The sequence below is a fragment of the Pan paniscus genome, chromosome 1, assembly GCF_029289425.2.
Source record: "Pan paniscus chromosome 1, NHGRI_mPanPan1-v2.0_pri, whole genome shotgun sequence".
NCBI lineage: Eukaryota > Metazoa > Chordata > Mammalia > Primates > Hominidae > Pan > Pan paniscus.
The window spans coordinates 220,032,641-220,042,512 of record NC_073249.2 but is presented as its reverse complement, the minus strand read 5'-3'; the positions used below and the strand labels follow the sequence as shown (position 1 = coordinate 220,042,512).

The following is a 9,872-nucleotide window of genomic DNA, read 5'->3' as shown; positions in this document are numbered from 1 at the left end:
TAAAAATACAAAAATTAGCCGTGCGTGGTGGCAGGCGCCCGTAATCCCAGCTACTTGGGAGGCTGAGGCAGGAGAATCGCTTGAACCCGGGAGGTGGAGATTGCAGTGAGCCAAGATCAGGCTGCTGCACTCCAGCCTGGGAGACAGAGTCTCACGAGACTGTCTCAAAAAAATAAATAAATAAATAAATAAAAAGATTTGCCTTTTGTTTTTTAATCTTGTATATTTGTTTACTTATTTATTTATTAGACAGGGTCTTGCTCTATTGCTCAGGCTGGAGTAGAGTGGGGTGATCACTCACTGCAGCCTCGACCTCCCTGGGCTAAAACAATCCTCCCACCTCAGCCTCTGGGGTTGCGAGGACTACAGGTGCAGGCCACCATGCCCAGCTATTTTTTTTTGGTAGAGACGGAGTTTTACCATGTTGCCCAGGCTGGTCTCAAACTCCTGGGCTCAAGCCATCCTCCCACCTCAGCCTCCCAAAGTGCTGGGATTACAGGTGTGAGCCACTATGCGTGGCTCTTATCTTATTTTTTATTGATATATAACAGTTGTACATATTTTTGTGGTATATGTGATAATTTGATACATTCATATAATAAATTAGAGTAACTGGGATCTCCATCACATTAAATGTTTATCTTTTTTTTAATGCTAGGATACAAAATAAAATAGATTCAGTAAGAGTCAGCCAGGCTAAAGAACAGTATGAATAGGTCCTTGCATTTTTGCACAAGGTACAGCAGCAGAAGGACTTCCTATTGAAACTGTTTCCATTTCTGCTCAGCAAAAAATACAGTATTGAAGTTATCTGTGCATAGGCAGTAAAAAAAAAAAATTCAGTCCCTCCAAGATAATACTTTGGAACCCCAATTTATTATCATTGGGTCCTTCGATGTCAACAAACTTGCTATGAGGTTGATGATCCAAAGATGGGTGTAGCCAGCTGGGCACGGTGGCTCACATCTGTAATCCCAGCACTTTGGGAGGCCAAGGCTAGCAGATTGCTTGAGTTCAGGAGTTCGAAACCAATCTGGGCAACATGGCAGAACCCTGTTTCTACAAAAAAGTACAAAAATTAGCTGGGCGTGATGGAGTGCCCCTGTAGTTCCAGCTCCCTGGGAGGCTGAGGTGGGAGGATTACCTGAGCCCAAGAGGTTCAGGCTATAGTGAGCTGTGATCACCCCACTGAACTCTAGCCTGGGTGACAGAGCAAGATCTTATCTTGAAAATAAATAAATAAATAAATATATTTTTTAAAAAGAGGGTCTAGCTGGTGATAGTATTTGAAAATGGGTATTAAAATTGGGGAGGAGATTAAAGTCAGACCTGGTATTGTTCCGAAGGTAGTGAAGGAAAACTCATGTGTGAACCAATCTTTTCCAAAATTGTTTCACTTTTTGCAGAACACAGTGACCTTCAGCATGCACCTCCAGGGAGTCCTATGGTAGTTGGAACAAAAATTGACCCAACATTGTGCTAACCTGACATGATGGTGGGGCAGGTGCTTGGTGCAGTTGGAGTTTTACCTGAGATCTTCACTGATACGGTTTGGGTCTCTGTCCCCATGAAATCTCAGGTTCAATTGCAATCCCCGATGTTGGAGGTGGGGCCTGATGGAGGTGACTGGATCCTGGGGGCGGATTTCCTGCTGATTTCCCCGTTTGGTGCTGTTCTTGTGATAGAGTTCTCACGAGATCTGGTTGTTTAAAAGTGTGTGGCACCTCCCCACTCTCCTTCTTGCCCTTGCTCCAGCCATGTGACATGCCTGCTCCCTCTTCGCCTTCCACCATGATTGTAAGTTTCCTGAGGCCACAGAACCGTGAGCCAGTTAAACTCCTTTTCTCTATAAATTACCCAGTCTCAGGTATTTCTCTTTTCTTTTTCTTTCTTTCTTTCTTTCTTTTTTTTTTTTTGGAGACAGAGTCTCGCTCTATCCCCCAGGCTGGAGTGCAGTAGCGTGATCTTGGCGCACTGCAACCTCCGCTGCCCGAGTTCAAGCGATTCTCATGCCTCCGTCTCCCAAGTAGCTGGGACTACAGGCGTGTGCCACCATGCCTGGTTAATTTGTGTATTTTTTAAAGAGACAGGGTTTCACCATGTTGGCCAGGCTGGTCTCGAATTGACCTTAGGTGATCCTCCAGCCTCAGCCTCCCAAAGTTCTCGGATTACAGGCATGAGCCACTGCGCCAGGCCAGGTATTTCTTTATAGCTGTGCAAGAATGGACTAATATATTCATAGAACTGGAAATTACCTATTTTCTACTTGGACGGCTTCTAGGTGTATGCACAGAAGGAGAGACGAGGCCGGGCGCGTGGCTCACGCCTGTAATCCCAGCATTTTGGGAGGCCGAGGCGGATGGATCATAAGATCAGGAGTTAGAGACCAGCCTGGCCAAGATGGTGAAACCCCCGTCTCTACTAAAAATACAAAAATCAGCCGCGCGTGGGTGGCGGGCGCCTGTAATCCCAGATACTCGAGAGGCTGAGGCAGGAGAATCGTTTGAACCCGGGAGGCGGAGGCAGTGAGCCGAGATCGTGCCCCTGCACTCCAGTCTGGGCGACAAGAGCAAGACTCTGTCTCAACAAAAGAAAAATAAAAAAAAGGAGAGACAAAAAGGCAGCAGCTGTCTGAGAACTAAGTGCTCACGCGGAACATAGGATCTCTATCCACAGAGGAAAGCGTTAGTGCAGTCAAGGCTGATGTGGGTAAAATAGTTCTCACTAATTCTGTGTACACAGAAGTAGAAGAAAATATTGCTTTTAGCCAAAGGGTTGAGAAACACGGGCGTTTCATTGGTTCAAGTCAGCTAGAAGGGGACTGACCATCAAGCTGATGGTCAGTTAAATAATATATTGGGTTGACGTTAGAATTTTTCTTAGCAACCTAGGGGTATATTTTCAAAGCAATAATGGGGAATCAATTTCACAGCTCATTACCTTAGTAGAAACTGTTAGGTTATTCTCATTTTTTGTGATAAAAATTTAACCTCTGCTGGGTGCGGTGGCTCACGCCTGTAATCCCAGCACTTTGGGAGGCCGAGGCGAGTGGATCACCTGAGGTCAGGAGTTCGAGACCAGCCTGACCAACATGGTGAAACCCCCGTCTTTATTAAAAATACAAAACTTAGCCAGGCATGGTGGCGCCTGTAATCCCAGCTATTAGGGAGGCTGAGGCAGGAGAATCACTTGAACCTGGGAGGCAGAAGTTGCAATGAGCTGAGATGGTGCCATTGCACTCCAGCCTGGGCAACAGTGTAAGACTGTCTCAAAAAAAAAAAAAAAAAAAATGAACCTCTACTAGTAAATAGTAAGGTCCATAATAAATGTCAAAGTTGACATACTGGTAGATTTAATCTACACTTGAGCAGAAATTGATCATTGCTAAATAGTTTCAGATTTGTCGATCAGTGCAGGTTTGTGATGAAACTGCCTGTTACAACCAGCCTTTGCTGTAGCATAAACACCAGTGAGCCTGTTTGAAATAAAGTTTTTCTTCTTATTAAAAAAAAAAAAAAAAATCTGGAGGCTGGGCAAGGTGGCTCACCCCTGTAATCGCAACACTTTGGGAGGCTGAGGTGGGCGGATCGCCTGAGGTCAGGAGTTTGAGACCATCCTGGCCAACATGGTGAAACTCCATCTCTACTAAAAATACAAAAATTAGCCAGGCGTGGTTGTGTGTGCCTGTGGTCCCAGGTGCTCAGAAGGCTGAGGCAGGAGAATCACTTGAACCTGGGAGGTGGAGGTTGCAGTGAGCTGAGATCGTGCCACTGCACTCCAGCCTGGGTGACAGAGTGAGATCTGTCTTGAAAAAATAAAATAAATAAATAAATAAACTGAAAAATAAAGTTAATGTTGACTATCTATGGTACGTAACATGATGTCGCTGTTCTTAGTTTATATTTTAACTCAAAAATCTCACCGTACTGGAAAGCTGTCTGTAGTGATATACTTCCCTCCTTGCTCACATTCCCAAGTTTGCACAGTGATTGATGGGAAAGGCAAAGCTGATCATAAATCATAGTTTGAACACCCCTCTAGGACCAAGACACTTTTCTCTCCCCTGGATCCGTGAGTTGCCAGTAGATGTCCTGATTTCGAAAGGGACTAGAGAAGAACTTGTGAATTAACAAGAAAAATGCATTGCACCTGGACAAACAACTCAACGCAGATGGCCTATAGAAGGGTCGGCCATGTTACGTTCCTATAGAGAGGCTAAACCATTGTTCAGAAAGCTCAGATGAACTGTTTACCATCTCCCCTGAGAATCAGACAAGAGGAAACTGGTTAAAATCACAACAGGAAGTTTACATTATAGTTTTTTTAAGTCTGCTCACAGTGAGTGGTCCTGGATAATATTACTGTGGTTCTGGGAGGATATAAATGCTTTGGTACCTATCCCCTGATGACAGAGAGGCTCTAGCACATACATCTTGTGTGGGCTCGAAGAGTGCTTTTAAGTTCAAAACTTCAAATAGATGGAAGAGAGAGATCCAAACCTCCATGAAACCTGTTTAGGAACCTGCATCTCAGATGGAAACTCGAACGACAACAGATACCTGAATATTTGCCTAAGCAAACTTGGCTACAGCATTCTGCCCATGCTTGGTGCTGCTTCTCCAAAAGGCGACTGGCGTGTGTTGGGCGTTACATCATTCTCTCCTTCAGGGGCTTAAATGATGAAATATCAAGAGAGGGAATTAAATATATGGGATTGGGGGCTGTGAGACATTTAGCGACGATGACCTTACTCAAGATGACATAAGGAAACTTATTCACCCCGCCCTTCCTTGTTTGAACAGTGACTCGGCCATGAGACTTGTTTTTAAAGCAACTAGAAATAGAATCTATCACTGTTTGCTATGATATCAAAAATGCGTGTCTTGGGCTGGGAAGTAGGAATACAACAAGGGAGTATGCTTTAAACCAGGCTGGAGTTTTGGAACATTTGCAGAAATAAATGTATATTCCAAAAGCAATGTCATCCTTTTTAGAACCCTTTCTTTGGGAAACATTAAAATACAGGACACCCAGAATGAGCCTTGAGTACCTCGGGTTCAGAGAGCTTCCTGGGTGAACATAAAGGCTGTTGCCTCTGCCCTCAGGGCACATCCGAGGAGGAACCCTAAATAGCCTAGGGTCCCAATCCTGTCCTTTTATTCTCATCTAATGTCAACATAAGGGAAGCATGAGGATTTCTTTTGGTATAACTGAATTACTCAGAAATCAGGAAAAACCAGCGAATCGATTAGGTATCAATTGAACTCCTGCTGCTACATATCTGTATCCAACCATGTGTAAGGCACCATGGGGGATCCAGAGGGACCCAGGACAGGATTCGTGCCTGCCTCTGAGGACTTTGATACAGCTAGAAGAGAAGAAAAGGACTTGAGCTCAGTGGCTCTGCTTGTAATCCCAGCACTTTGGTAGGGTGAGGCGAGCAGATCACTAGAGGTCAGGAGTTCGAGACCAGCCTGGCCAATATGGTGAAACCCCGTCTCTACTAAAAATACAAAAATCAAAGCTGGGCGCGGTGGCTCACACCTGTAATCCCAGCACATTGGGAGGCCAAGGCGGGTGGATCACCAGAGGTCAAAAGTTCAAGACCAGCCTGGCCAACATGGTGAAACCCCGTCTCTACTAAAAATACAAAAATTAGCTGGGCATGGTGGCACACACCTATAATCCCAGCTACTTGGGAGGCTAAGGCAGGAGAATCACTTGAACCTGAGAGACGGAGGTTGCAGTGAGTCAAGATCTCACCACTGCACTCCAGAGCGAGACTCCATTTCAATAAATAAATAAATAAACAAATAAATAGGCCGGGCGCGGTGGCTCACGCCTGTAATCCTAGCACTTTGGGAGGCCGAGATGGGTGGATCACGAGATCAGGAGTTTGAGGCCAGCCTGACCAACATGGTGAAATGTTGGTCTCTACTAAAAATACAAAAATTAGCCGGGCGTGGTGGCGTGCGCCTATAGTCCCAGCTATTCTTGAGGCTGAGGCAGGAGAATTGCTTGAATCCGGGAGGCGGAAGTTGCAGTGAGCCGAGATAACGCCACTGCACTCCAGCCTGAGTGACAGAGAGAGACTCTGTCTCAAAAAAAATAAAATAAAATAAAAAATAAAAAATAAACAAATAAAAAAATAAAGAAAAAGACTTGTGAGAAAGAATCAGAAAGGAGAGAACAATGAATGGGAATATATTCTTAAGTAGCAGGAGAGCAGCGCGTCACAGGAAAATCAGACTGGCTGTAAATGTCCACGAATCTAAGGACCGTGGATGGGGGGGTCACATTGCCCGCGCAGGAGGCCACTGCAGGAATCCCAGTTTCTAGAGGTTTCTGGGAGCCTGCAGGAATGGTGAGGGACCTGGGCAAAATAGGGTTGGCTAGGAAGAAAGAGGAAGGGTAAGTCTGGGTCACTGAACCCACTGATAATGGTGGGGTATGAAGGACTTGCCCTCTGCCAAGCAATCCTAAATATAGGTTTGGCATGGCCAAGCTGGAGGTGTGGATTTAGGAGTCACCATTCTGGCAGTGAAAAGTTAACATCAGGAGAATGGATGAGGACACTCAAATGAGAGCCTAAGAAGGACCCAGACATTCCTGCTTCCCCTCTTCTCCCTCTCCCTCAGCCTAAACTCAGTCATCCAACAGAGATTTTATTGAGTATCTACTATATGCCAGGCAAGGTGTTAGACAAAATTGAAGAAGGAGACGGGGTGCGGTGGCTCACGCTTGTAATCCCAGCACTTTTGGGGAGGCCAGGACCAGAGGATCACTTGAGCAAAAGAGTTCAAGACCAGCCTGGGCAACATAGGAAGACTCGGTCTCTACAAATAATAAATAAATTAGCCGAGGATAGGTGCACACCTGGGGTCCCAACTACTCTGGAGGCTGAATTGGGAGGATTGCTTGGGTCTGGGAGGTCAAGGCTGCAGTGAGCCATGACCTGCCACAGCACTTCAACCAGGGCGATAGAGCAAGACCCTGTCTCCAAAAGAAAAAAAAAAGGATGAAGAAAGAGGAGGAGGAGTAACATGAAGATGAGAGAGAGGAAGAAGAAAGGAAGAAGGAGAGCAGGAGGGGGAGAAGGGAGCTCTTTCTTTCTTTCCTGTTTTTTTTTTTGTTTATTTTTGAGACAAGGTCTGTCTCCATCCCCCAGGCTGGAGTGCCGTGGCAGGTCATGGCTCACTGCAACCTCTGCCTCCTGGGCTAAAGCAATCCTCCCACCTCAGCCTCCCAAGTAGATGAGACTACAGGTGCACACCACCACACCTGACTGGGATTATAGGCATGAGCCACTGCGTCTGGCCACTCTCTTTTTCTTTCTCTTTTCGTATCTTTTCTGCATCATTTGAGAGGGATTTGAAGGCTCTGTGGCCCTCGAGACTTCAGTGTATATTTCCTAAGAATTAAGATATTCTCAGCTGATGATTTTTTGCTCTCTAAAGAAAGAAAATATTTTTTATTAAAAAAATATTTATTTATATATATTTTATCAGCTGGGTGTTGTGGATCATGCTTGTAATTCCCAATACTGAGGCAGGAGAATTGCTTGAGGCCAGGAGTTCAAGACCAGGCTGGGCAACATGGCGAGACCCCATCTCTACAAAAATACAGAAAAATGAGCTGGGCGTGGTGGCACGTGCCTGTGGTCCCATGACTCGGGAGGCTGAAGTGGGAGGATCACTTTAGCTGGGGAGGTGGAGGTTGCAGTGAGTTGAGCACTCCAGCCTGGGCTACAGAGTGAGACGCTGTCAAAAAAAAAAAGAAAAAAAAGATACTCTCTTATACATGCAGTATAATGATCAAAATCAGGAAATCCAACATAAACAGAATGCCCTTATCCAGCCCACAATCCACACTTGAATTTCATCACCCGTCCCTGCAGCTTTCCTGGCGGGCCTGGGCCCTGATCCAGGATGGCCGAGTGCTGAGTCATGCACCCCTCTTCACCCGAAGCTCTTCCGCCCACACCTTGTACAGGCGCCTTCTTATCTCCCAGGTCCGAGTCTAACCGCAGCTCCCCACCTGCTCATCCTCACGGGGGCGGAGATGCGGTCTCACAGTGCCTGGCTCTGTAACTTCAAAGCACATGTCCACATCCTGGTCTGTCCTGTCCTCTCCACGAAAAGTGATCCCCAGGGTCAGGGTGTGCCTCGTTGCCACTGCAGGGACTGGGCATCCAGACCCTGCAGTGGGGACATCGGGATCACCATCGGCCTCTCTGCTCATGAGCTGCGTGACCTTGGGCAACTTAGCCCGTTTGTGCAGCTGTAAAATGAGGATGGTGGCTGCACCCCATCTGGAGTTTTCTGAGAGGCAAACGGGTCTGTTATGAGAATCCAATGAGTCCTTATGTGTAAAGCACTCAGGACAGTGCCGGGCACATAGAAAGTGCTCAGTAGGCCCGGCACGGTGGCTCACACCTGTAATCCCAGCACTTTGGGAAGCCGAGGTGGGTGGATAACTTGAGATCAGGAGCTCGAGAATAGCCTGGCCAACATGTCAAAACCCTGTCTCTTCTAAAAATATAAAAATTAGCCAGGCGTGGTGGCATGCACCTGTAGTCCCAGCTACTTGGGAAGGTGAGGCAGGAGAATTGCTTGAACTCAGGGGGCAGAGGTTGCAGTGAGCCTAGATCACACCACTGCGCTCCAGCCTGGGTGACAAGAGCGAGACTCCATCTTTAAAAAAAACGAAAGTGCTCAGTAACCAAGAGCCCTCTCCCCCACTTTCCTCCTCCCCTTCTCCTCCTTCTTCCTCTTCCTCCTCCTTCGTATTCATCCTCACCATCTAGCATAGTGCCTGGCACACAGTAGATACTCAAGGAAACCCCAGCAATCTCTTCAGCAGTGGGAGGGCACAGAAACAAGCGTGGGGAAGACGGGCAGAGCATTTAGAGCCGGGGCCATCATCTTACCAAGCCCCGCCATTCTGCACACCATGAACAATTGGAAGAGTCAAGTAATAGGGAGTTTGTGGACACAAAAGAGGAAAGAATGCGTTTCCTTTTTTTTTTTTTTTTTTTTGAGACGGAGTCTCACACTGTCGCCCAGACTGCAGTGTAGTGGCACGATCTCGGCTCACTGCAAGCTCCACCTCCTGGCTTCATGCCATTCTCCTGCCTCAGCCTCTCGAGTATCTGGGACTACAGGGGCCTGCCACCACGCCCAGCTAATTTTTTGTATTTTTAGTAGAGACGGGATTTCACCGTGTTAGCCAGGATGGTCTCGATCTTCTGACCTCGTGATCCGCCCGCCTCGGCCTCCCAAAGTGCTGGGATTACAGGAAGAACGCGTTTTCAACCGCAGGAGATGGAAGCACCTCAACTTGACCTCATGCGTATAAAGGTGTTGGAGTGCGGGCCGTGCCACGACTGGCATAGCCACACTCTGCCTGCCTGCATGTGTCCATGTCACGGAGGGAAAGGAGAGACCTTCTGGATTGATCCACAGGTTATCAGGGCAAGATCGTCACCATCACAATCATGACAGCTCCCATGGATTAAACACTTCTCTGCACAAGGCTCAGTGCTGCACACTTTGCGTGATGATTTCTGTCCTTATTGTGGGATGTTCCCCCTTTGCAGGTGCGGAATCTCAGGCTCAAAGAGACTGAGGCCACACAGGTCATCAGTGGCCGAGCTGAGATTAAGCAAAGGGTCTGGCTGGGCACGGTGGCTCACGCCTATAATCTCAGTACTTTGGGAGGCTGAGGCGGGTGGATCACCTGAGGTCAGGAGTTCGAGACCAGCCTGACCAACATGGTGAAACTCCCTCTCTACTAAAAATACAAAATTAGCTGGGTGTGGGTGGCACATGCCTGAAATCCCAGCTACTTGGGAGGTTGAGGCAGGAGAATCG

General features: G+C 47.1%; 1 pseudogene; it reads left to right on the top strand.

The window, feature by feature from the left end:
* Nucleotides 1-665: 665 nt before the first annotated feature.
* On the top strand, nucleotides 666-5,111 carry LOC100987811 (eukaryotic translation initiation factor 2 subunit 3-like; annotated as a pseudogene).
* The last annotated feature ends 4,761 nt before the right edge of the window (nucleotides 5,112-9,872 follow it).